Source organism: Giraffa tippelskirchi, chromosome Y (genome assembly GCF_054371585.1).
Source record: "Giraffa tippelskirchi isolate mGirTip1 chromosome Y, T2T-mGirTip1v1.2.pri, whole genome shotgun sequence".
In the NCBI taxonomy this organism is placed as follows: domain Eukaryota; kingdom Metazoa; phylum Chordata; class Mammalia; order Artiodactyla; family Giraffidae; genus Giraffa; species Giraffa tippelskirchi.
The window spans coordinates 11,108,536-11,114,662 of NC_137290.1; positions in this window are offsets into that span (position 1 = coordinate 11,108,536).

Below are 6,127 nucleotides of genomic sequence, written 5' to 3' on the forward strand. Positions count from 1 at the left end.
TGTAGCCACAATAGTGCCAGTTAACAACCACCACCACAAAATCCATAGAAGGTGTTCACTGAGGTGAAAACGCACAACATGTGCGTTGTGAGTTCCCATTTTATCTGGGGGATTTATAGCCCAGTTGACAGCCTCTCAGAGAGTGGTGAGGAACCGCTCCAAACAGGTCGGTAGGAGATCTGTTTATAAGGAATTTTTGCAAAAGGGGTCCACGCGATCACATGCACCCGTCATTGCAAGGTTCATGTTGGTTATGTTGCATGGACATCTGCATTAAAGACTGTAGTGCTTTTCTAAGTAAAAAGTGCAGTTTTGGCAGAAATGTGAACAGATATGCTTTTTGTAAAAAAACATAGTGTATGAAAACTTTAATCCTGTGAAGTGTAATATGAAAATAATAATATATTCTTGATACATGTGCAAAATTTGAAACAACCACCTTTAAAAACAGCTTTCATGAGCCTGGGTAATTTCCTACAAATTGGGTGTCATTTTAGTTCCTATTTCATAGGACTCGGGTGAGGGTTACTTGAGCTCGTCCATGTCCAGTGCTCAGCACCACACCTGACAGAAGGAAAGTGCCCAGGAAACCAACCATGGCACAGACATTTCAGTGACCACAGAATTGCATTGGAGAGGGATCCAGGTTTAGTTTTCTTGCCTCCAGCACAATAGCTTCCTGCGGATCCTTCAGTGTAAAGGAATCCAGGACATTTCAGCGGCCCCACGTGGCCAGTGGCTACCGCACTGGACGCCGCAGATACAGAGCATTTCCGTGGTCACTAAAGGATCTGTGTCAGGATTGGCTTAGACCGCTTGTGCTGTGCTGAGCGCTCAGCCGTGTCCAACTCTTTGCGACCCCATGGACTGTAGCCCGCCAGGCTCCTCTGTCTATGGAATTTTCCAGGCAAGAATACTGGAGTGGGTTGCCATTTCCTTCCCCAGGGATCTTCCTGATCCAGGGATGGAACCCGTGACTCCTGCGTCTCCTGCACTGCAGACAGTTTCTTCACCAACGAGCCACCAGGGAAACCCTGTAGGTCTCTTAGATTATCAGAATGATCCCACACTGTAGCCCCAGAAAGTGAGGCTGTGGGCTTGCTGCTGGGAGAGCCTGAAGGAGCACAGTCTCATGGAGCATCTCATCGGTGGATCTTGGGGACTCTTGGGTCCACGCAGGGCCCTCTGGGCACTTTGAGTCTCACGGTGGCCAGTGCCCTGCCCACAGGACACCTCCTCTGCCTGGGCCAGATTAACCAGTCGGCGACTGCTGATGATAGATAAATGGTAATATGTCCTGAGAGCTTCTGCCTGTCCCACATGGTGCTGAGCACTTTACGGAGATGCTCTCATGGACCTGTCACCAGAGCCCTGTGAAATACGAGCTAATATGATCCCCAATTTATTGGAGAGAAACACACGGCTCAGAGGAGCTTTTTAAAAACACTACCATTTTAAATTTTCTGCCAAATTCCGCACTATGTGCCTGTTTGTGTATTACATTCTTTCAATTCATAGGATTCAAATGTTCATAAAATAGTTCTTTCTTTAAAGCATTTTATCTGTTCACTTTTCTTCACAAACTGTCCTTTTGCCAGAGAGCAGCTTGGTTTTATGTACTGCAGGGGCTGGTACAGAAAATTCTCCAGGTCAGAGGTGGGCAGACTATGACCATCCAGCCCAGAGCCTGTTTGTGTAAATGAGGGCATGTTGACACAGCCACACTCATCCGTAGGCACCGTCTGGGATGCTTTTGGGCAAAAGAGGGGCAGCTGCGACACAGGCCTGATGGCCCAGGATTCCAAAATACCTGCCACACACCCTGGCCAAAAAAGGTGACTGGCCCCAAAATGATTGGAGGCCAAACTGAAATCAATATGGCTGAGGGTGTGAGAATGGTTAGAAAAAGGAGGGAAACTCTTGAACTACCGTGACCCTGAGGCACACTGTAAAAGATATTTTGTGTTTGAGTCCAATACACATGCTATTAACACATACGTGTGTTTCTACCTGTGTGGAATTTCTTCACACTCTAAGCACAAGTTTAGGACTACTACTCCCTCTTACTGAGTTATTACAAATCCTAAAGGATGATGCTCTGATAGTGCTGCACTCAATATGCCAGCAAATTTGGGAAGCTCAGCAGTGGCCTCAGGACTGGAAAAGGTCAGTTTCCATTCCAATTCCAAAGAAAGGCAAAGTCAAAGAGTGTTCAAACTACCACACAATCGCACTCAACTCACACTAGCAAAGTAATGCTCAAAATTCTCCAAGCTAGGCTTCAGCACTACATGAACTGAGAACTTCCGCATGTTCAAGCTGGATTCCGAAAAGGCAGAGGAAGCAGAGATCAAATTGCTGACATCTGTTGGATCATAGAAAAAGCAAGAGAACTCCAGAAAATATGTACTTCTGCTTCATTGACTATGCTAAAGCCTTTGACTGTGGGGATCACAACAAACTGTGGAAAAGTCTTCAGGAGATGGGAATACCAGACTATCTGACCTGCCTCCTGAGAAATCTGTATACAGGTCAAGAAGCAGTAGTTAGAGCCAGACATGGGAAAAGGAACTGGTTCAAAACTGGGAAAGCAATACGTCAAGGATGTATATAGCCACACTGCTTCATTAACTTATATGGAGAGTACATCATGCGAAATACCGGGCTGGATGAAGCACAAGCTGAAATCAAGATTGCCGGGAGAGATATCAGTAACCTCAGATAAGCGGATAACAACACCCTTATGGCAGAAAGCAAAGAGGAACTACAGAGCCTCTTGATGAAAGTGGAAGAGGAGAGGGACAACGTTGGCTTCAAATTCAACATTCCAAAAACAAAGATCATGGTATCCGGTCCCATCACTTCATGGGAAATAGATGGGGAAACAGTGACAGACTTTGCTTTCTGGTCCTGAGGTTTTGGGGGCGGGAGGGGCAGACCCGGGGACTTTGCAATTTGATGGAGGAGGAGGAGGTACCGGGGCTGCTCTCAACCTGGGAAACCAGCTGGGTGTCAGGGGTGAGGGAGCAAATGAGCCAAGTAGACCTCGGGAAGTGATGCCGTGGGGGTGTTGTGGGGAGTCTGGGGGGCACTTTGAGGGGTAGGGAGCAAGGCAGGCCCTCTGGACGTGTTTGCAGGTGCGCTGAGATGCATCAGAGGCTTGCAGATGAGAAGGGCACATGGGAAACAGCCTTTGCGCCTCCGGTGGTTCTGTGCACCTGCATGACTGCAGATGGGGGCTGGGAGCGCCCGATTTTGAGGGGCAGCCCCTGGGGGAGGTGCCGGAGCGAGGCTGAGGGTGGGCCTGGGTGTCCGCCAGAGGGAAGTTGTGTTGGGGAGGGTGAGGGGTCCCTTCAGTCTGTGGGTCTGCCTTTGTGCCTGTCTGGAGGGTGTGTGTGTGTGTGTGTGTGTGTGTGCCTGTCTGGAGTGTGTGTGTGTGTGTGTGTGTGTGTGTGTGTGTGTGTGTGCCTGTCTGGAGTGTGTGTGTGTGTGTGTGTGTGTGTGTGTGTGTGTGTGTGTGTGTGTGTTTAGGACTGCCTGTGAGGAGTGTGCTCAGTTCTGAGAAGCAGGCCTGCCCACCTGAGTGGTAGGGGTTTCTGAATTTCCCTGGACTTGTCTGCAGGTGTGTTTGTGTCATGAAGCCCTGGTTTCCACAGTCTGCATGTGAAAATGTGTATCACTAACAATTTTCGGTGTGTGTAACTAGTCGACTGTTCCCACTTCTGCACCTGGCTTTTGCACACTTAATGTGTGAGAGTCTGCGGTGGGTCAAAGGATTCTTTAAAAGCCTTAAAGGAAGAGGTTTGACTCTACATTACCAGAGTGTTCTGAGTTTGTGTGTGTATGTAATTATACTTAATTTTCATGTTTAATCATTTAGAGTCCTCGTTTTCATGAGGGGAAAGCTGACAACACTGGAGGTTAAATAACCCCTGAATCAGGAGCTGCAGGTAGAATACAGGGCACCTGTTTAAATATGAATGTCATATAAATAATGAATTATCTTCTGGTAGAGTTCAGTTCAGTTGCTCAGTCGTGTCCGATCTTTGCGACCCCATGAATCGCAGCACGCCAGGCCTCCCTGTCCATCACCAACTCCAAGAGTCTACCCAAACCCATGTCCATCAAGTCAGTGATGCCATCCAGCCATCTCATCCTCCGTCATCCCTTTCTCCTCCTGCCCCCAGTCCTTCCCAGCATCAGGGTCTTTTCCAGTGAGTCAAATCTTCACATGAGGTGGCCAAATATTGGCATTTCAGCTTCAACACCAGTCCTTGCAATGAACACCCAGGACTGATCTCCTTTAGGATGGACTGGTTTGATCTTGCAGGCCAAGGGACTCTCAAGAGTCTTCTCCAACACCACAGTTCAGAAGCATCAATTCTTCGACACTCAGGTTTCTTCCCCATCCAACTCTCATATCCATACATGACTTCTGGGAAAACCATAGCCTTGACTAGATGGACCTTTATTGGCAAAGTAATGTCTCTGCTTTTAAATAGGCTATCTCGGTTGGTCATAACTTTCCTTCCAAGGAGTAAGCGTCTTTTACTTTCATGGCTGCAGGCACCATCTGCAGTGATTTTGGAACCCAGAAAAATAAAGTCTTGGCACTGTTTATACCGTTTCCCCATCTATTTCCCATGAAGTGATGGGACCAGATGCCATGATCTTAGTTTTTGGAATGTTAAGTTTTAGGCCAGCATTTTCACTCTCCTCTTTCACTTTCATCAAGAGGCTCTTTTGTTCTTCTTCGCTTTCTGCCATAAGGGTGGTGTCATCTGCATATCTGAGCTTATTGATATTTCTCCCGGCAATCTTGATTCCAGCTTGTGTTTCTTCTAGCCCAGCATTTCTCATGATAGACTCTGCATATAAGTTAAATAAGCAGGGTGACAATAAACAGCCTTGACGTACTCCTTTGCCTATATGGAACCAGTCTGTTGTTCCGTGTCCAATTCTAGCTGTGGCTTCCTGACCTGCATACAGATTTCTCAAGAGACAGGTCAGATGGTCTGGTATTTCCATCTCTTTAAGAATTTCCCAGTTTATTATGATCCACACAGTCAAAGGCTTTGGCATAGTCAATAAGGCAGAGGTAGAAGGTTTTTTGGAACTCTCTTGCTTGTTCAGTGATCCAGCGGATATTGGCAATTTGATCTCTGGTTCCTCTGCCTTTTCTAAAACCAGCTTGAACATCTGGAAGTTCACAGTTCATGTATTGCTGAAGCCTGGCTTGGAGAATTTTGAGCATTATTTTACTAATCTGTGAGATGAGTGCATTTGTGTGATAGTTTGAGCATTCTTTGGCATTGCCTTTCTTTGGGAATGGAATGAAAAGTGCCCTTTTCCAGTCCTGTGGCCACTGCTGAGTTTTCCAGATTTGCTGGCATATTGAGTGTAGCACTTTCACATCATCTTTCAGGATTTGAAATAGCTCAACTGGAATTCCATCATCTCATCATCTCCACTAGCTTTGTTCGTGGTGATGCTTTCCAAGGCCCACTTGACTCCACATTCCAGGATGTCTGGCTCTAGGTGAGTGATCACACCATGGTGATTATCTGGGCCGTGAAGATCTTTTTTATGCAGTCCTTCTGTACATTCTTGCCACTGCTCCAACTATATCGTGGGACCTGCATATATACTTAGACATCATCCAGCCAAATAAATTTTAAAATATTAGTTTTGAGTAGACACGACCCATGTAGTGTTTGAATATGACGTGTACTAAAAAAAAAAAAAAAAAAAAAAAGATCTGTGTGTCTGAAACTGAAATCTCAGTGTGCTGTGTCTTTCTTGTTCCTGTTAAATTTTGAGCTCTCTCAGCTAGTGACTGGCAGGCTGGAATCCCCCGCAGTACTCACCCTCAGACAGGCTGGCACACGTCCTGCCCAAGTTCATGCTGGGGCAGAGGTGAGGACCCCACACTGCGCCTGTGCCGAGCACCCTCCCTGCATGCTGGCCCCTCCCCAGGGCTGTACTGGGGGGTCTGGGACCTGGTCTTTCCCCTTCACCGCAGTCCTGAGGGCAGGACAGATGCCCCCTGTACCTGGACGGCCCCGAGGACAGGGAGGGACAGGCCTTTCTGAAACCCTTGGTCAGGCTGCCTGGTAGCCCTTTGATG